The sequence below is a fragment of the Hemitrygon akajei genome, chromosome 11, assembly GCF_048418815.1.
Source record: "Hemitrygon akajei chromosome 11, sHemAka1.3, whole genome shotgun sequence".
Taxonomy (NCBI): Eukaryota; Metazoa; Chordata; class Chondrichthyes; order Myliobatiformes; family Dasyatidae; genus Hemitrygon; species Hemitrygon akajei.
Window position 1 is genome coordinate 83,194,600 of NC_133134.1, and position 21,539 is coordinate 83,216,138.

Genomic DNA, 21,539 nt, shown 5'->3' on the forward strand with positions numbered 1-21,539 from the left:
TCTTTCTCGGTGGCCAAAATACCATCTCTCCCCAACAAGTCCTCCATGGCCTCCGTGCACTTTTCCAGGGTAGTTCCAGGACGCAAGATACATTGCACCCCGCGTTCCACTTTTACCGACCGAAACAGGGCGTTGTCCGAGGCTGGAGAGGCAGCTGCCTTTGCATAACTCCCCGAAGGCCTGCGACTCCCTGTAGACCGGTCCGGCATGCTGGCACTATGTCCGAATCGAGAAAAGGCTGGAAAAGTTTGTACTCGACAGTACCTTGCTGGCCTGGCACCAGAGATTCCAACGCCAGGAAAGGCTCCGTTAGTCCTGCTGAACTTCCAGGCTGTGAGAGGTTGAGACGTCTCAAACGATGCTTTGGCTCCTACACCGAACGAGAATCACGACGATAAAGGTGGAAGGATGTTGTCCCAATGTCAGTGGGGAAACAACGGTGTTTGTCTCCAGTTTTTGGAGCGACCCAGCTTCCTGGCGAAATGCCAGCGGCCACAGCAGGGTACTGCGCAGTTAGCAGCTGTCAACGAACCCAGTCTAAGCTGGCAGAAAAACTCCAAACGAAGCTTCCACACTAACCCAGCCACTCACATAAATGTCCAAGAGACGTTTCGAAACAGCTCCAAAGTATCTCACAAACTTAATAATTCAGTTTTTCCTCGATTTCTCTCAGCTCATTCAGAACAGTTCCACGCTGTGTCTGACCCCAGGACTGTGTGATGGGACAGTGTAGAGGGAATTTCACTCTGTGTCTGACCCCGGGAGTGTGTGATGGGACGGTGTGGAGGGAATTTCACTCTGTGTCTGACCCCGGGAGTGTGTGATGGGAGAGTGTGGAGGGAGTTTCACTCTGTGTCTGACCCCGGGAGTGTGTGATGGGACGGTGTGGAGGGAGTTTCACTCTGTGTCTGACCCCGAGAGTGTGTGATGGGACGGTGTGGAGGGAATTTCACTCTGTGTCTGACCCCGGGAGTGTGTGATGGGACGGTGTGGAGGGAGTTTCACTCTGTGTCTGACCCCGGGAGAGTGTGATGGGACAGTGTGGAGGGAGTTTCACTCTGTGTCTGACCCCGGGAGTGTGTGATGGGACGGTGTGGAGGGAATTTCACTCTGTCTCTGACCCCCGGGAGTGTGTGATTGGACGGTGTGGAGGGAGTTTCACTCTGTGTCTGACCCCGGGAGTGTGTGATTGGACGGTGTGGAGGGAGTTTCACTCTGTCTCTGACCCCCGGGAGTGTGTGATGGGACGGTGTAGAGGGAGTTTCACTCTGTGTCTGACCCCGGGAGTGAGTGATGGGACAGTGTAGAGGGAGTTACACTCTGTGTCTGACCCCGGGAGTGAGTGATGGGACAGTGTAGAGGGAGTTTCACTCTGTGTCTGACCCTGGGAGTGAGTGATGGGACAGTGTAGAGGGAGTTTCACTCTGTGTCTGACCCCGGGAGTATGTGATGGGACAGTGTAGAGGGAGTTTCACTCTGTGTCTGACCCCGGGAGTGAGTGATGGGACAGTGTAGAGGGAGTTTCACTCTGTGTCTGACCCCGGGAGTATGTGATGGGACAGTGTAGAGGGAGTTTCACTCTGTGTCTGACCCCGGGAATGAGTGATGGGACGGTGTAGAGGGAGTTTCACTCTGTGTCCGACCCCGGGAGTGTGTGATGGGACGGTGTAGAGGGAGTTTCACTCTGTGTCCGACCCCGGGAGTGTGTGATGGGACTGTGTAGAGGGAGTTTCACTCTGTGTCTGACCCCGGGAGTGTGTGATGGGACGGTGTGGAAGGAGTTTCACTCTGTGTCTGACCCCGGGAGTGTGTGATTGGACGGTGTGGAGGGAGTTTCACTCTGTCTCTGACCCCGGGAGTGAGTGATGGGACAGTGTAGAGGGAGTTACACTCTGTGTCTGACTCCGGGAGTATGTGATGGGACAGTGTAGAGGGAGTTTCACTCTGTGTCTGACCCCGGGAGTGAGTGATGGGACAGTGTAGAGGGAGTTTCACTCTGTGTCTGACCCCGGGAGTATGTGATGGGACAGTGTAGAGGGAGTTTCACTCTGTGTCTGACCCTGTGAGTGAGTGATGGGACAGTGTAGAGGGAGTTTCACTCTGTGTCTGACCCTGTGAGTGAGTGATGGGACAGTGTAGAGGGAGTTTCACTCTGTGTCTGACCCCGGGAGTGTGTGATGGGACGGTGTAGAGGGAGTTCTGTGTCTGACCCCGGGAGTGAGTGATGGGACAGTGTAGAGGGAGTTTCACTCTGTGTCTAACCCCGGGAGTGAGTGATGGGACAGTGTAGAGGGAGTTTCACTCTGTGTCTGACCCCAGGAGTGAGTGATGGGACGGTGTAGAGGGAGTTTCACTCTGCGTCTGACCCCGGGAGTATGTGATGGGACAGTGTAGAGGGGGGCTTCGCTCTGTGTCTGACCCCGGGAGTGTGTGATGGGACGGTGTAGAGGGAGTTTCACTCTGTGTCTGACCCCGGGAGTGTGTGATGGGACGGTGTAGAGGGAGTTTCACTCTGTCTCTGACCCCGGGAGTATGTGATGGGACAGTGTAGAGGGAGTTTCACTCTGTGTCTGACCCCGGGAGTGAGTGATGGGACATTGTAGAGGGAGCTTCACTCTGAGTCTGACCCCGGGAGTATGTGATGGGACAGTGTAGAGGGAGTTTCACTCTGTGTCTGACCCCGGGAGTATGTGATGGGACAATGTAGAGGGAGTTTCACTCTGTGTCTGACCCCGGGAGTGTGTGATGTGACGGTGTAGAGGGAGTTCTGTGTCTGACCCCGGGAGTGAGTGATGGGACAGTGTAGAGGGGGTTTCACTCTGTGTCTGACCCCGGGAGTGAGTGATTGGACAGTGTAGAGGGAGTTTCACTCTGTGTCTGACCACGGGAGTATGTGATGGGACGGTGTGGAAGGAGTTTCACTCTGTGTCTGACCCCGGGAGTGTGTGATTGGACGGTGTGGAGGGAGTTTCACTCTGTCTCTGACCCCCGGGAGTGTGTGATGGGAAGGTGTAGAGGGAGTTTCACTCTGTCTCTGACCCCCGGGAGTGTGTGATGGGACGGTGTAGAGGGAGTTTCACTCTGTGTCTGACCCCGGGAGTGAGTGATGGGACAGTGTAGAGGGAGTTACACTCTGTGTCTGACCCCGGGAGTATGTGATGGGACAGTGTAGAGGGAGTTTCACTCTGTGTCTGACCCCGGGAGTGAGTGATGGGACAGTGTAGAGGCAGTTTCACTCTGTGTCCGACCCCGGGAGTGTGTGATGGGACGGTGTAGAGGGAGTTTCACTCTGTGTCCGACCCCGGGAGTGTGTGATGGGACTGTGTAGAGGGAGTTTCACTCTGTGTCTGACCCCGGGAGTGAGTGATGGGACAGTGTAGAGGGAGTTTCACTCTGTGTCTGACCCCGGGAATGAGTGATGGGACGGTGTAGAGGGAGTTTCACTCTGTGTCCGACCCCGGGAGTGTGTGATGGGACGGTGTAGAGGGAGTTTCACTCTGTGTCCGACCCCGGGAGTGTGTGATGGGACTGTGTAGAGGGAGTTTCACTCTGTGTCTGACCCCGGGAGTGTGTGATGGGACGGTGTGGAAGGAGTTTCACTCTGTGTCTGACCCCGGGAGTGTGTGATTGGACGGTGTGGAGGGAGTTTCACTCTGTCTCTGACCCCGGGAGTGAGTGATGGGACAGTGTAGAGGGAGTTACACTCTGTGTCTGACTCCGGGAGTATGTGATGGGACAGTGTAGAGGGAGTTTCACTCTGTGTCTGACCCCGGGAGTGAGTGATGGGACAGTGTAGAGGGAGTTTCACTCTGTGTCTGACCCCGGGAGTATGTGATGGGACAGTGTAGGGGGAGTTTCACTCTGTGTCTGACCCCGGGAGTATGTGATGGGACAGTGTAGAGGGAGTTTCACTCTGTGTCTGACCCCGGGAGTGAGTGATGGGACAGTGTAGAGGGAGTTTCACTCTGTGTCTGACCCCGGGAGTATGTGATGGGACAGTGTAGAGGGAGTTTCACTCTGTGTCTGACCCCGGGAATGAGTGATGGGACGGTGTAGAGGGAGTTTCACTCTGTGTCCGAACCCGGGAGTGTGTGATGGGACGGTGTAGAGGGAGTTTCACTCTGTGTCCGACCCCGGGAGTGTGTGATGGGACTGTGTGGAGGGAGTTTCACTCTGTGTCTGACCCCGGGAGTGTGTGATGGGACGATGTGGAGGGAGTTTCACTCTGTGTCTGACCCCGGGAGTGTGTGATGTGACGGTGTAGAGGGAGTTCTGTGTCTGACCCCGGGAGTGAGTGATGGGACAGTGTAGAGGGAGTTTCACTCTGTGTCTGACCCCGGGAGTGTGTGATGGGACAGTGTAGAGGGAGTTTCACTCTGTGTCTGACCCCGGGAGTGAGTGATTGGACAGTGTAGAGGGAGTTTCACTCTGTGTCTGACCCCGGGAGTATGTGATGGGACGGTGTGGAAGGAGTTTCACTCTGTGTCTGACCCCGGGAGTGTGTGATTGGACGGTGTGGAGGGAGTTTCACTCTGTCTCTGACCCCCGGGAGTGTGTGATGGGAAGGTGTAGAGGGAGTTTCACACTGTGTCTGACCCCGGGAGTGTGTGATTGGACGGTGTGGAGGGAGTTTCACTCTGTCTCTGACCCCCGGGAGTGTGTGATGGGACGGTGTAGAGGGAGTTTCACTCTGTGTCTGACCCCGGGAGTGAGTGATGGGACAGTGTAGAGGGAGTTACACTCTGTGTCTGACCCCGGGAGTATGTGATGGGACAGTGTAGAGGGAGTTTCACTCTGTGTCTGACCCTGGGAGTGAGTGATGGGACAGTGTAGAGGGAGTTTCACTCTGTGTCTGACCCCGGGAGTATGTGATGGGACAGTGTAGAGGGAGTTTCACTCTGTGTCTGACCCCGGGAGTGAGTGATGGGACAGTGTAGAGGGAGTTTCACTCTGTGTCTGACCCCGGGAGTATGTGATGGGACAGTATAGAGGGAGTTTCACTCTGTTTCTGACCCCGGGAATGAGTGATGGGAGGGTGTAGAGGGAGTTTCACTCTGTGTCCGACCCCGGGAGTGTGTGATGGGACGGTGTAGAGGGAGTTTCACTCTGTGTCCGACCCCGGGAGTGTGTGATGGGACTGTGTAGAGGGAGTTTCACTCTGTGTCTGACCCCGGGAGTGTGTGATTGGACGGTGTGGAGGGAGTTTCACTCTGTCTCTGACCCCGGGAGTGAGTGATGGGACAGTGTAGAGGGAGTTACACTCTGTGTCTGACTCCGGGAGTATGTGATGGGACAGTGTAGAGGGAGTTTCACTCTGTGTCTGACCCCGGGAGTGAGTGATGGGACAGTGTAGAGGGAGTTTCACTCTGTGTCTGACCCTGTGAGTGAGTGATGGGACAGTGTAGAGGGAGTTTCACTCTGTGTCTGACCCTGTGAGTGAGTGATGGGACAGTGTAGAGGGAGTTTCACTCTGTGTCTGACCCCGGGAGTGTGTGATGGGACGGTGTAGAGGGAGTTCTGTGTCTGACCCCGGGAGTGAGTGATGGGACAGTGTAGAGGGAGTTTCACTCTGTGTCTAACCCCGGGAGTGAGTGATGGGACAGTGTAGAGGGAGTTTCACTCTGTGTCTGACCCCAGGAGTGAGTGATGGGACGGTGTAGAGGGAGTTTCACTCTGCGTCTGACCCCGGGAGTATGTGATGGGACAGTGTAGAGGGGGGCTTCGCTCTGTGTCTGACCCCGGGAGTGTGTGATGGGACGGTGTAGAGGGAGTTTCACTCTATGTCTGACCCCGGGAGTGTGTGATGGGACGGTGTAGAGGGAGTTTCACTCTGTGTCTGACCCCGGGAGTGTGTGATGGGACGGTGTAGAGGGAGTTTCACTCTGTGTCTGACCCCGGGAGTGTGTGATGGGACAGTGTAGAGGGAGTTTCAATCTGTGTCTGACCCCGGGAGTGTGTGATGGGACGGTGTAGAGGGAGTTTCACTCTGTGTCTGACCCTGGGAGAGTGTGATGGGACAGTGTAGAGGGAGTTTCACTCTGTGTCTGACCCCGGGAGTGTGTGATGGGATGATGTAGAGGGAGTTTCACTCTGTGTCTGACCCCGAGAGTATGTGATGGGACAGTGTAGAGGGAGTTTCACTCTGTGTCTGACCCCAGGAGTGAGTGATTTGACAGTGTAGAGGGATTTTCACTCTGTGTCTGACCCCGGGAGTATGTGATGGGACGGTGTGGAAGGAGTTTCACTCTGTGTCTGACCCCGGGAGTGTGTGATTGGACGGTGTGGAGGGAGTTTTACTCTGTGTCTGACCCCGGGAGTGTGTGATGGGAAGGTGTAGAGGGAGTTTCACTCTGTGTCTGACCCCGGGAGTGTGTGATTGGACGGTGTGGAGGGAGTTTCACTCTGTCTCTGACCCCCGGGAGTGTGTGATGGGACGGTGTAGAGGGAGTTTCACTCTGTGTCTGACCCCGGGAGTGAGTGATGGGACAGTGTAGAGGGAGTTACACTCTGTGTCTGACCCCGGGAGTATGTGATGGGACAGTGTAGAGGGAGTTTCACTCTGTGTCTGACCCCGGGAGTGAGTGATGGGACAGTGTAGAGGGAGTTTCACTCTGTCTCTGACCCCCGGGAGTGTGTGATGGGACGGTGTAGAGGGAGTTTCACTCTGTGTCTGACCCCGGGAGTGAGTGATGGGACAGTGTAGAGGGAGTTTCACTCTGTGTCTGACCCCGGGAGTATGTGATGGGACAGTGTAGAGGGAGTTTCACTCTGTCTCTGACCCCCGGGAGTGTGTGATGGGACGGTGTAGAGGGAGATTCACTCTGTGTCTGACCCCGGGAGTGTGTGATTGGACGGTGTGGAGGGAGTTTCACTCTGTCTCTGACCCCGGGAGTATGTGATGGGACAGTGTAGAGGGAGTTTCACTCTGTGTCTGACCCCGGGAGTGAGTGATGGGACATTGTAGAGGGAGTTTCACTCTGAGTCTGACCCCGGGAGTATGTGATGGGACAGTGTAGAGGGAGTTTCACTCTGTGTCTGACCCCGGGAGTATGTGATGGGACAGTGTAGAGGGAGTTTCACTCTGTGTCTGACCCCGGGAGTGTGTGATGTGACGGTGTAGAGGGAGTTCTGTGTCTGACCCCGGGAGTGAGTGATGGGACAGTGTAGAGGGAGTTTCACTCTGTGTCTGACCCCGCGAGTGAGTGATTGGACAGTGTAGAGGGAGTTTCACTCTGTGTCTGACCCCGGGAGTATGTGATGGGACAGTGTAGAGGGAGTTTCACTCTGTGTCTGACCCCGGGAGTATGTGATGGGACAGTGTAGAGGGAGTTTCACTCTGTGTCTGACCCCGGGAGTGTGTGATGTGACGGTGTAGAGGGAGTTCTGTGTCTGACCCCGGGAGTGAGTGATGGGACAGTGTAGAGGGAGTTTTACTCTGTGTCTGACCCCGGGAGTGAGTGATTGGACAGTGTAGAGGGAGTTTCACTCTGTGTCTGACCCCGGGAGTATGTGATGGGACGGTGTGGAAGGAGTTTCACTCTGTGTCTGACCCCCGGGAGTGTGTGATGGGAAGGTGTAGAGGGAGTTTCACTCTGTGTCCGACCCCGGGAGTGTGTGATGGGACTGTGTAGAGGGAGTTTCACTCTGTGTTTGACCCCGGGAGTATGTGATGGGACAGTGTAGAGGGAGTTTCACTCTGTGTCTGACCCTGTGAGTGAGTGATTGGACAGTGTAGAGGGAGTTTCACTCTGTGTCTGACCCCGGGAGTGTGTGATGGGACGGTGTAGAGGGAGTTCTGTGTCTGACCCCGGGAGTGAGTGATGGGACAGTGTAGAGGGAGTTTCACTCTGTGTCTGACACCGGGAGTATATGATGGGACAGTGTAGAGGGAGTTTCACTCTGTGTCTGACCCCGGGAGTATGTGATGGGACAGTGTAGAGGGGGGCTTCGCTCTGTGTCTGACCCCGGGAGTGTGTGATGGGACGGTGTAGAGGGAGTTTCACTCTGTGTCTGACCCCGGGAGTGTGTGATGGGACGATGTAGAGGGAGTTTCACTCTGTGTCTGACCCCGGGAGTGTGTGATGGGACGGTGTAGAGGGAGTTTCACTCTGTGTCTGACCCCGGGAGTGTGTGATGGGACGGTGTAGAGGGAGTTTCACTCTGTGTCTGACCCCGGGAGTGTGTGATGGGACGGTGTAGAGGGAGTTTCACTCTGTGTCTGACCCCGGGAGTGTGTGATGGGACGGTGTGGAGGGAGATTCACTCTGTGTCTGACCCCGGGAGTGTGTGATGGGACGGTGTGGAGGGAGTTTCACTCTGTGTCTGACCCCGGGAGTGTGTGATGGGACGGTGTGGAGGGAGATTCACTCTGTGTGTGACCCCGGGAGTGTGTGATGGGACGGTGTGGAGGGAGATTCACTCTGTGTGTGACCCCGGGAGTGTGTGATGGGACGGTGTGGAGGGAGATTCACTCTGTGTCTGACCCCGGGAGTGTGTGATGGGACGGTGTGGAGGGAGCTTCACTCTGTGTCCGACCCCGGGAGTGTGTGATGGGACGGTGTAGAGGGAGTTTCACTCTGTGTCTGACCCCGGGAGTGTGTGATGGGACGGTGTAGAGGGAGTTTCACTCTGTGTCTGACCCTGGGAGAGTGTGATGGGACAGTGTAGAGGGAGTTTCACTCTGTGTCTGACCCCGGGAGTGTGTGATGGGATGATGTAGAGGGAGTTTCACTCTGTGTCTGACCCCGAGAGTATGTGATGGGACAGTGTAGAGGGAGTTTCACTCTGTGTCTGACCCCGGGAGTGAGTGATTTGACAGTGTAGAGGGATTTTCACTCTGTGTCTGACCCCGGGAGTATGTGATGGGACGGTGTGGAAGGAGTTTCACTCTGTGTCTGACCCCGGGAGTGTGTGATTGGACGGTGTGGAGGGAGTTTTACTCTGTGTCTGACCCCGGGAGTGTGTGATGGGAAGGTGTAGAGGGAGTTTCACTCTGTGTCTGACCCCGGGAGTGTGTGATTGGACGGTGTGGAGGGAGTTTCACTCTGTCTCTGACCCCCGGGAGTGTGTGATGGGACGGTGTAGAGGGAGTTTCACTCTGTGTCTGACCCCGGGAGTGAGTGATGGGACAGTGTAGAGGGAGTTACACTCTGTGTCTGACCCCGGGAGTATGTGATGGGACAGTGTAGAGGGAGTTTCACTCTGTGTCTGACCCCGGGAGTGAGTGATGGGACAGTGTAGAGGGAGTTTCACTCTGTCTCTGACCCCCGGGAGTGTGTGATGGGACGGTGTAGAGGGAGTTTCACTCTGTGTCTGACCCCGGGAGTGAGTGATGGGACAGTGTAGAGGGAGTTTCACTCTGTGTCTGACCCCGGGAGTATGTGATGGGACAGTGTAGAGGGAGTTTCACTCTGTCTCTGACCCCCGGGAGTGTGTGATGGGACGGTGTAGAGGGAGATTCACTCTGTGTCTGACCCCGGGAGTGTGTGATTGGACGGTGTGGAGGGAGTTTCACTCTGTCTCTGACCCCGGGAGTATGTGATGGGACAGTGTAGAGGGAGTTTCACTCTGTGTCTGACCCCGGGAGTGAGTGATGGGACATTGTAGAGGGAGTTTCACTCTGAGTCTGACCCCGGGAGTATGTGATGGGACAGTGTAGAGGGAGTTTCACTCTGTGTCTGACCCCGGGAGTATGTGATGGGACAGTGTAGAGGGAGTTTCACTCTGTGTCTGACCCCGGGAGTGTGTGATGTGACGGTGTAGAGGGAGTTCTGTGTCTGACCCCGGGAGTGAGTGATGGGACAGTGTAGAGGGAGTTTCACTCTGTGTCTGACCCCGCGAGTGAGTGATTGGACAGTGTAGAGGGAGTTTCACTCTGTGTCTGACCCCGGGAGTATGTGATGGGACAGTGTAGAGGGAGTTTCACTCTGTGTCTGACCCCGGGAGTATGTGATGGGACAGTGTAGAGGGAGTTTCACTCTGTGTCTGACCCCGGGAGTGTGTGATGTGACGGTGTAGAGGGAGTTCTGTGTCTGACCCCGGGAGTGAGTGATGGGACAGTGTAGAGGGAGTTTTACTCTGTGTCTGACCCCGGGAGTGAGTGATTGGACAGTGTAGAGGGAGTTTCACTCTGTGTCTGACCCCGGGAGTATGTGATGGGACGGTGTGGAAGGAGTTTCACTCTGTGTCTGACCCCCGGGAGTGTGTGATGGGAAGGTGTAGAGGGAGTTTCACTCTGTGTCCGACCCCGGGAGTGTGTGATGGGACTGTGTAGAGGGAGTTTCACTCTGTGTTTGACCCCGGGAGTATGTGATGGGACAGTGTAGAGGGAGTTTCACTCTGTGTCTGACCCTGTGAGTGAGTGATTGGACAGTGTAGAGGGAGTTTCACTCTGTGTCTGACCCCGGGAGTGTGTGATGGGACGGTGTAGAGGGAGTTCTGTGTCTGACCCCGGGAGTGAGTGATGGGACAGTGTAGAGGGAGTTTCACTCTGTGTCTGACACCGGGAGTATATGATGGGACAGTGTAGAGGGAGTTTCACTCTGTGTCTAACCCCGGGAGTGAGTGATGGGACAGTGTAGAGGGAGTTTCACTCTGTGTCTGACCCCAGGAGTGAGTGATGGGACGGTGTAGAGGGAGTTTCACTCTGTGTCTGACCCCGGGAGTATGTGATGGGACAGTGTAGAGGGGGGCTTCGCTCTGTGTCTGACCCCGGGAGTGTGTGATGGGACGGTGTAGAGGGAGTTTCACTCTGTGTCTGACCCCGGGAGTGTGTGATGGGACGATGTAGAGGGAGTTTCACTCTGTGTCTGACCCCGGGAGTGTGTGATGGGACGGTGTAGAGGGAGTTTCACTCTGTGTCTGACCCCGGGAGTGTGTGATGGGACGGTGTAGAGGGAGTTTCACTCTGTGTCTGACCCCGGGAGTGAGTGATTTGACAGTGTAGAGGGATTTTCACTCTGTGTCTGACCCCGGGAGTATGTGATGGGACGGTGTGGAAGGAGTTTCACTCTGTGTCTGACCCCGGGAGTGTGTGATTGGACGGTGTGGAGGGAGTTTTACTCTGTGTCTGACCCCGGGAGTGTGTGATGGGAAGGTGTAGAGGGAGTTTCACTCTGTGTCTGACCCCGGGAGTGTGTGATTGGACGGTGTGGAGGGAGTTTCACTCTGTCTCTGACCCCCGGGAGTGTGTGATGGGACGGTGTAGAGGGAGTTTCACTCTGTGTCTGACCCCGGGAGTGAGTGATGGGACAGTGTAGAGGGAGTTACACTCTGTGTCTGACCCCGGGAGTATGTGATGGGACAGTGTAGAGGGAGTTTCACTCTGTGTCTGACCCCGGGAGTGAGTGATGGGACAGTGTAGAGGGAGTTTCACTCTGTCTCTGACCCCCGGGAGTGTGTGATGGGACGGTGTAGAGGGAGTTTCACTCTGTGTCTGACCCCGGGAGTGAGTGATGGGACAGTGTAGAGGGAGTTTCACTCTGTGTCTGACCCCGGGAGTATGTGATGGGACAGTGTAGAGGGAGTTTCACTCTGTCTCTGACCCCCGGGAGTGTGTGATGGGACGGTGTAGAGGGAGATTCACTCTGTGTCTGACCCCGGGAGTGTGTGATTGGACGGTGTGGAGGGAGTTTCACTCTGTCTCTGACCCCGGGAGTATGTGATGGGACAGTGTAGAGGGAGTTTCACTCTGTGTCTGACCCCGGGAGTGAGTGATGGGACATTGTAGAGGGAGTTTCACTCTGAGTCTGACCCCGGGAGTATGTGATGGGACAGTGTAGAGGGAGTTTCACTCTGTGTCTGACCCCGGGTGTATGTGATGGGACAGTGTAGAGGGAGTTTCACTCTGTGTCTGACCCCGGGAGTGTGTGATGTGACGGTGTAGAGGGAGTTCTGTGTCTGACCCCGGGAGTGAGTGATGGGACAGTGTAGAGGGAGTTTCACTCTGTGTCTGACCCCGCGAGTGAGTGATTGGACAGTGTAGAGGGAGTTTCACTCTGTGTCTGACCCCGGGAGTATGTGATGGGACAGTGTAGAGGGAGTTTCACTCTGTGTCTGACCCCGGGAGTATGTGATGGGACAGTGTAGAGGGAGTTTCACTCTGTGTCTGACCCCGGGAGTGTGTGATGTGACGGTGTAGAGGGAGTTCTGTGTCTGACCCCGGGAGTGAGTGATGGGACAGTGTAGAGGGAGTTTTACTCTGTGTCTGACCCCGGGAGTGAGTGATTGGACAGTGTAGAGGGAGTTTCACTCTGTGTCTGACCCCGGGAGTATGTGATGGGACGGTGTGGAAGGAGTTTCACTCTGTGTCTGACCCCCGGGAGTGTGTGATGGGAAGGTGTAGAGGGAGTTTCACTCTGTGTCCGACCCCGGGAGTGTGTGATGGGACTGTGTAGAGGGAGTTTCACTCTGTGTTTGACCCCGGGAGTATGTGATGGGACAGTGTAGAGGGAGTTTCACTCTGTGTCTGACCCTGTGAGTGAGTGATTGGACAGTGTAGAGGGAGTTTCACTCTGTGTCTGACCCCGGGAGTGTGTGATGGGACGGTGTAGAGGGAGTTCTGTGTCTGACCCCGGGAGTGAGTGATGGGACAGTGTAGAGGGAGTTTCACTCTGTGTCTGACACCGGGAGTATATGATGGGACAGTGTAGAGGGAGTTTCACTCTGTGTCTAACCCCGGGAGTGAGTGATGGGACAGTGTAGAGGGAGTTTCACTCTGTGTCTGACCCCAGGAGTGAGTGATGGGACGGTGTAGAGGGAGTTTCACTCTGTGTCTGACCCCGGGAGTATGTGATGGGACAGTGTAGAGGGGGGCTTCGCTCTGTGTCTGACCCCGGGAGTGTGTGATGGGACGGTGTAGAGGGAGTTTCACTCTGTGTCTGACCCCGGGAGTGTGTGATGGGACGATGTAGAGGGAGTTTCACTCTGTGTCTGACCCCGGGAGTGTGTGATGGGACGGTGTAGAGGGAGTTTCACTCTGTGTCTGACCCCGGGAGTGTGTGATGGGACGGTGTAGAGGGAGTTTCACTCTGTGTCTGACCCCGGGAGTGTGTGATGGGACGGTGTAGAGGGAGTTTCACTCTGTGTCTGACCCCGGGAGTGTGTGATGGGACGGTGTGGAGGGAGATTCACTCTGTGTCTGACCTTGGGAGTGTGTGATGGGACGGTGTGGAGGGAGTTTCACTCTGTGTCTGACCCCGGGAGTGTGTGATGGGACGGTGTGGAGGGAGATTCACTCTGTGTGTGACCCCGGGAGTGTGTGATGGGACGGTGTGGAGGGAGATTCACTCTGTGTGTGACCCCGGGAGTGTGTGATGGGACGGTGTGGAGGGAGATTCACTCTGTGTCTGACCCCGGGAGTGTGTGATGGGACGGTGTGGAGGGAGCTTCACTCTGTGTCCGACCCCGGGAGTGTCTGATGGGACGGTGTAGAGGGAGTTTCACTCTGTGTCTGACCCCGGGAGTGTGTGATGGGACGGTGTAGAGGGAGTTTCACTCTGTGTCTGACCCCGGGAGTGTGTGATGGGACGGTGTGGAGGGAGATTCACTCTGTGTGTGACCCCGGGAGTGTGTGATGGGACGGTGTAGAGGGAGTTTCACTCTGTGTGTGACCCCGGGAGTGTGTGATGGGACGGTTGGAGGGAGATTCACTCTGTGTGTGACCCCGGGAGTGTGTGATGGGACGGTGTGGAGGGAGATTCACTCTGTGTCTGACCCCGGGAGTGTGTGATGGGACGGTGTGGAGGGAGATTCATTCTGTGTCTGACCCCGGGAGAGTGTGATGGGACGGTGTAGAGGGAGTTTCACTCTGTGTCTGACCCCGGGAGTGTGTGATGGGACGGTGTGGAGGGAGCTTCACTCTGTGTCTGACCCCGGGAGTGTGTGATGGGACGGTGTGGAGGGAGCTTCACTCTGTGTCTGACCCCGGGAGTGTGTGATGGGACGGTGTGGAGGGAGATTTACTCTGTGTCTGACCCCGGGAGTGTGTGATGGGACGGTGTAGAGGGAGCTTCACTCTGTGTCTGACCCCGGGAGTGTGTGATGGGACAGTGTGGAGGGAGATTTACTCTGTGTCTGACCCCGGGAGTGTGTGATGGGACGGTGTAGAGGGAGCTTCACTCTGTGTCTGACCCCGGGAGTGTGTGATGGGACGGTGTAGAGGGAGATTCACTCTGTGTCTGACCCCGGGAGTGTGTGATGGGACGGTGTGGAGGGAGATTCACTCTGTGTCTGACCCCGGGAGTGTGTGATGGGACGGTGTGGAGGGAGCTTCACTCTGTGTCTGACCCCGGGAGTGTGTGATGGGACGGTGTGGAGGGAGTTTCACTCTGTGTCTGACCCCGGGAGTGTGTGATGGGACGGTGTGGAGGGAGTTTCACTCTGTGTCTGACCCCGGGAGTGTGTGATGGGACGGTGTGGAGGGTGATTCACTCTGTGTCTGACCCCGGGAGTGTGTGATGGGACGGTGTGGAGGGAGATTCACTCTGTGTCTGACCCCGGGAGTGTGTGATGGGACGGTGTGGAGGGAGATTCACTCTGTGTCTGACCCCGGGAGTGTGTGATGTGACGGTGTGGAGGGAGCTTCACTCTGTGTCTGACCCCGGGAGTGTGTGATGGGACGGTGTGGAGGGAGATTCACTCTGTGTCTGACCCCGGGAGTGTGTGATGGGACGGTGTAGAGGGAGCTTCACTCTGTGTCTGACCCCGGGAGTGTGTGATGGGACGGTGTAGAGGGAGTTTCACTCTGTGTCTGACCCCGGGAGTGTGTGATGGGACAGTGTAGAGGGAGTTTCACTCTGTGTCTGACCCCGGGAGTGAGTGATGGGACAGTGTAGAGGGAGTTTCACTCTGTGTCTGACCCCGGGATTGTGTGATGGGACGGTGTGGAGGGAGATTCATTCTGTGTCTGACCCCGGGAGTGTGTGATGGGACGGTGTAGAGGGAGCTTCATTCTGTGTCTGACCCCTTTTTATTTAACAAAATTCTTTTATTGCAAATATCGGTGCTATACAATATATAAAAAAGCAGTGACTAACACAATTACTTCACTACAAATAGACAATATACATTACACCAAAATGTTCCCATCTCTATCAACGATGGCATTTAAGCCCCGCAGAGCTCAACGGTCTAGGAACGCCTCTAAGGTCGCTGTGGACTGCGCGTGTTCCTTTTCAATATTGACCCAAGCACGAACATACCCCCTAAACATTGCCAGGCAGTCTGCCCGGGGAGATCCTCCCGACACCCGTTTCCAAGACCCTTGGATGGCGGATTTCACCAGCCCCAGGAGCAAGTTGACTTGGACATCCTCATCCCTCCATGCCCCCTTCCTTACTGAATGACCATATATAAACAGGGTGGGGCTAAAGTGCAACCAGAAGGCGAGAAGCAGCCCACGCAAATACGCGAAAAGGGGCTGCAGCCTCACACACTCCATGTACATGTGGTGCACAGTCTCCTCCAGCCCACAGAAATGACATGCGGGTGGGAGATCCGTGTACAAACTAAAGAACTTATTGCAGGGCACCGCTCTATGCAGCACCCTCCTGCGGAGATCCCCCAGGTGCATGGGAAGAACCCCCTCGTAAAGGGACTTCCAGTGGGGACCCGCCTCACCTCCGGGTGGAAAGACCGACCGCCATGGCGTGTCGGGACGGTGGACAAGGGCAAGGAAGTGGAGGGTGTGGAGCAGCAGCCCATACAAATACCTCCTACTTGCATCCCTGAATGGGACTGTGGGTATCGATGAGAGACGGCTCAAGTTGTGTGGACACGGCTCCCGGAGAAGATTGCGGGGTCTGGGCCCGACAAGCAGCTCAGCCTGAGTTGGTCCACACAACTGAGCCGCACTGACATCCACTGAGGTAGGGCAAGGGTCGGCCAGGACCCCACCCTCCGCCTGAGGAGGGGATTCCCGGCCTGAGGCAACCATGTTCCAGACTCTCAGTAGGTCCTGATAGAAGCCGGGCAGACTCCGCAAAGCAGTATGGCTGACGCCCGCCGGTGGTAGCCGCATGTCTTCGTGAAGACAGCAGCCCCTCCGGAGTAAGAAAGTTGCCAACACGTGCCATCTGGGAGGGTGCTCGGCGTACAGGAATCTCTGCAGAGTCCTGAGGCGGAGAGCCGCCAGTCGTGTACAAACGCACACCAGTGACTGTCCGCCCTCTCCCGCTGGGAGACTCAAGACCGCTGCAGAGACCCAGTGTTTCCTGTTGCCCCAGAAGAAGTCCACTAACTTCCTCTGCATTCTCGCAACAAACGGGGCAGGAGGGGCCAAGGTGACCATCTGGTACCACAACATGGAGGCTACCAGTTGGTTTATGACCACCACCCTGCCTCGATAGGAAAGCACCCTGAGAAGGCCTGACCAGCGCCCCAGCCAAGCCATGACTTTCATCTCCAGGTCCTGCCAGTTCGCCAGCCAGGTCTCCCCAGAAGGACTCAGGTAGACTCTCAGACAGAGATGTCTAGTGCTCCACTCAAAAGCACTCATCTCCTCTGGCAGGGAGTCCACCTGCCACTGACCCACTAAGAGTCCAGAACATTTTGCCCAGTTGATCCTAGCGGAGGATGCCGCTGAGAAAACTTCTTGGCACTCGCACATCCTCCGCAGGTCATTGGGATCTGTCATCATGAGGAGTACATCATCGGCGTAGGCCGAGAGGACGACCTCCATGTCCGGTTCACGCAGAAACAGACCTGTCAGCCTTCGCCGAAGAAGGCTCAGGAATGGCTCGACACAGATCGCGTACAATTGACCGGATGTGGGGCACCCCTGACACACTCCTCTTCTGAAGGGAATGGGCGCTGCCAGTGATCCATTGACCTTAACAAGGCACTCCGCGGCAGAGTATAGGAGCCGAACTCGGGTCACAAAATGTGGTCCGAGTCCAAAGGCCTGCAGAGCGCCCACCAGGAAACTGTGGTCTACCCGGTCAAACGCCTACTCCAGGTCAAGAGAGAGAAACGCTGCCCGGGACCCAGTCTCCTGCTGCAGGTGGATCAGGTCCCGTACTAGGTGGCATTGTCCTGGATGGAGTGGCACAGGACTGTGTAAGATTGGTCAGGGTGAATCACCTGTCTCAGTACTGAACCAAGACGGTTGGCCATTGCCCGGGCAAAGATCTTGTAGTCCGCGCACAAGAGGGAGACCGGGCGCCAGTTCTTTAGCAGGCGGAGGTCTCCCTTCTTGGGCTGTAGGACCACAACAGCTCTCCGCCATGAGAGGGGCATTTCCCCGGTGGCTAGGCTCTCCCCTGGAACAAGGCTGTAATCGACCCCCAGGACATCCCAAAAAGCCTGATAGAACTCTACACTCAGACCATCTAAGCCAGGGGACTTACCCCTCCGGAGTTGCCGAAGGGCAGTAGACAGCTCCTCCCGAGTCAGGGGAGCATCCAGACACGCTGCGTGCTCTGGGCTGACCTTAGGCAAATATTCCCAGACCTCATTGCTCACCTCTGTATTTGACGGATCTGATGAGAATAAGGACCAATAGAATGAGTGGACTTCTTTGATAATTTCATCAGGGTCCGTGACGGAGGTGACATCAGCAGCCAGTAGCTCCACCAGCTGCTTTTGAACTCCCCGCCACTTCTCCAACAAGTAGAAGAAGGGTGAGCCACGGTCCAAATCTTGCAGCATTTGGATCCGCAACCTCACATATGCACCTCGGGACTGCTGAAGCTGCAGATTCCTTAGTGAGTCCTTCTTCTCCTGGTATTCCTGCCACAGTTGTTGGTCTCCAGCGGTTGGACCAAGACGGGACTCTAGGTGAAGCAACACTCTCTCAAGCCGCTCAATCTCAGAGCCCCGCCTCCTTGTCGACCCCCTAGTGTACTCCCGACATAAAAACCGGATGTGGGCCTTGCCCACATCCCACCACAGCCATAGAGAGCAGAACTCTCAACGTCTCTCTCTCTAGGCGGCCCAGAACGCTCGGAATGAATCCTGCTCGAGGGTGCAGAGGAGTAAATTCCATGCACACAAGGTGATGATCCGAGCACGACACCGGCCGCATGGAGGACTCCGACACGCGGGAGACATAAGCCCGAGAGATATACAGGCGGTCTATCCGGGAACCCCCCTCTCTAGATCTTCTGGAGAAGGCGCTAGAGTCGGGGTGAAGATTCCGCCAGTTGTCCACCAAGTCAAAGGAGCCGACTAGCTCCTTTAACTTTTTTGCCGATGCTGGGTTGCGTTGGAAGCCCGAGCGGTCCTCCACCTCGAGGGTACAGTTGAAGTCTCCCCCGAGGATAACGCAGTCCCCAGGATCGATGGAACTCAGCAGAGTGGACAGCTGACAGAATAGGCTCGACTGTGTCACCCCACATACACATTGATAAAATGCAGAGGTACTCCATCCAGGCGCACAGCCAGGTGGAGCAGACGGCCGGGCACAACATCTTGGACTCCTACGATTTCTGGCCGAAAGGTTGGTGCCAACAGGATCGCCACCCTGCTAGAGTTGAAGCTAAGCTGACTCACGTAGACCCCGCCCTGCCACTCCAGGAGCCAAGCGGACTCGTCCCCTGAGGTGGTATGGGTTTCCTGTAGGAAACTCACCACGTATCTCCCATCCCTGAGGACTGAGAGATTGTTATATCTGCGGAGAGGGCCCCTGCTACCGTTTACATTTAGACTAGCTATGGTGAGCTTCATGTCGGGAGCATACTAGGCCTTAGCACCAGTACCCTTCCCGGTGAGAGTGGTGGCGCCCTCAGCCGCACTATCCCGAAGAAAACCAAGAATATTCTTTGCTTTCCGGGCCCGACTGCTACCATCGCTACCCTGTGACCCACCATCTCCCGAAGGAGCGAGTCTGCTTTTCACCCTGATGTCCCTCACCAGGTCATCCAGGAAGCATTTCAGCTGCCGCCTGTCGTTCCCCGACACAGCATTCCTCTTCCCCTACTCCTTCTGTCTGAGGATGACTCGCAGGGACTTCACCAGCCTCGGCATGCTAGGCCAGCGAAGCGAGGCTGGTTTCGGCCGATGGTTTGCACCCTCAGAGGTGAGAATGAACTCTCTAATCTCCTCTACAGGTATCAATGGGATTTTCTCAGGAGGGATGAGGATGTCTATTGTCTCACTATCAAAGGAGTTTCCCTCCAACCCCTCACTGCAAATAGATCCCCCATCTTCCTCCTCGTGCGTTCTAGAAGTTGGCTGCACTGGTAACCCACACTGCGCAGCAGGTACCTCACTCATATCTGCCCACTGCACCATCGTATCAGTCTTATCCACAGTTACGATGATGGAGGGAAAATCCCCAGGGACTCCCTGCAGGCCATTAGTATCTTTCCTTTCAGTTAGTCCTGACGAAGGGTCTCGGCCTGAAACATTGACAGTGCTTCTCCCTATAGATGCTGCCTGGCCTGCTGTGTTCCACCAGCATTTTGTGTGTGTTGCAAGCCATTAGTTGATGGGGTCGGCATGCAGGTTATATCACCCTCCCCAGGAGACAGGTATGAAGGGGACCCCAGCAGCTCTGGTCCAAGGGATTCACCGGCAGCCTGATGCTGACAGTGAGAGAGCTTGGTCTCCTCTCCGCTCATATTATTCGATACACTTGCCTCCAGGGAGGCGCTAACTACTAAGTCCTGGGTGGAGGGCTCCGGGTCTGCCTTAGTTGTGCAAACAGGCCTAGCACTAGCTTGCTGCACAACCACACCACCTACCACAGGAGTGGTGGCCACATCTGGGATTCAGGGTTAGAACCAACCTCTACCTGGATTCCCACCCCTTCCAGCGGCTCCCCTGCATCTACATTCCCTGCCCTCTTGGGGGAACATTCCCTACTCCTCTTCATGCCGGAGGAGCACACAGGTGCTGGATTCACCGATGGGATGGTACTTGCCACTTCCATCACCCTGTCCACCTGCACACTTCCCCGAGTCTCCTGCTCCATTTCAGGGCAAACGGGCGTGAGCTCTTCTGTCTTGGGGGCCGACTTCTTCGGGTGTTTGGACTTCTCCTTTGCTTTCTGGCCCCACACAGACTCCACCCCATCCCTCGCCTGAACCCTGCACGTAGCCTCAGGATCTACTGCCTGAACCACAGGGGCAGGAGCAGGGACTGAAACAGATGTAAGAATAGGGACAGGGGCAGGCACAGGAATGGGATCGGGGCAGAGGTAGCTGGGGCACTGGTGCCCAAAGTGGACTCCCTGGGTTTTCGGGTGCTAGGACAGTCCCTCCGAAAGTGCCCCACCTCCCTGCACGCATGGCACCGTGGGCACTCAGATCTCCAATACACCTGATAATCTACCCCCTTGTGCCGGACAGTAAACTGGCCCTCAATGTAGTCCTCCCTTTCCAGCTGCATGAATACCTGACGCTGGAAAGAAAGTACGGTATGGAGGGTGCGTCTCCTGAATTTGTGCCTGATGGCAGTTATCTCTGACCTTTCTTGCCCCAAGCGTGCTAGTGCGGGAAGCAGGTCCTCGTTGGGGATGAAAGGCTTAACATGATCGAGGACGATGCATTGTGTGGGAGCTGTCACCAGCTCCATCTGTAAAAAGATGTTTTCCACCGTGATCTCCCTACTGAGAGCCCGATGCACCAACTCATCATTCCTCAGATAAAACACTGCCTTCCCGCACTCTTTCTCGGTGGCCAAAATACCATCTCTCCCCAACAAGTCCTCCATGGCCTCCGTGCACTTTTCCAGGGTAGTTCCAGGACGCAAGATACATTGCACCCCGCTTTCCACTTTCACCGACCGAAACAGGGCGTTGTCCGAGGCTGGAGAGGCAGCTGCCTTTGCATAACTCCCCGAAGGCCTGCGACTCCCTGGAGACCGGTCCGGCATGCTGGCACTATGTCCGAATCGAGAAAAGGCTGGAAAAGTTTGTACTCGACAGTACCTTGCTGGCCTGGCGCCAGAGATTCCAACACCAGGAAAGGCTCCGTTAGTCCTGCTGAACTTCCAGGCTGTGAGAGGTTGAGACGTCTCAAACGATGCTTTGGCTCCTACACCGAACGAGAATCACGACGATAAAGGTGGAAGGATGTTGTCCCAATGTCAGTGGGGAAACAACGGTGTTTGTCTCCAGTTTTTGGAGCGACCCAGCTTCCTGGCGAAATGCCAGCGGCCACAGCAGGGTACTGCGCAGTTAGCAGCTGTCAACGAACCCAGTCTAAGCTGGCAGAAAAACTCCAAGCGAAGCTTCCACACTAACCCAGCCACTCACATAAATGTCCAAGAGACGTTTCGAAACAGCTCCAAAGTATCTCACAAACTTAATAATTCAGTTTTTCCTCGATTTCTCTCAGCTCATTCAGAACAGTTCCACGCTGTGTCTGACCCCAGGACTGTGTGATGGGGCAGTGTAGAGGGAGTTTCACTCTGTGTCTGACCCCGGGAGTGTGTGATGGGACGGTGTGGAGGGAGTTTCACTCTGTGTCTGACCCCGGGAGTGTATGATGGGACGGTGTGGAGGGAGTTTCACTCTGTGTCTGACCCCAGGAGTGTGTGATGGGACGGTGTAGAGGGAGTTTCACTCTGTGTCTGACCCCGGGAGTGTGTGATGGGAC

The 21,539-nt window shown here is 55.8% G+C and overlaps 1 protein-coding gene across 1 annotated transcript in view; it reads left to right on the forward strand.

The window, feature by feature from the left end:
- Positions 1-21,539, forward strand: part of prpf3 (PRP3 pre-mRNA processing factor 3 homolog (yeast)) — a 66,937-nt gene that overhangs the window by 38,220 nt on the left and 7,178 nt on the right. The gene's annotated exons all lie outside the window — the stretch shown is intronic.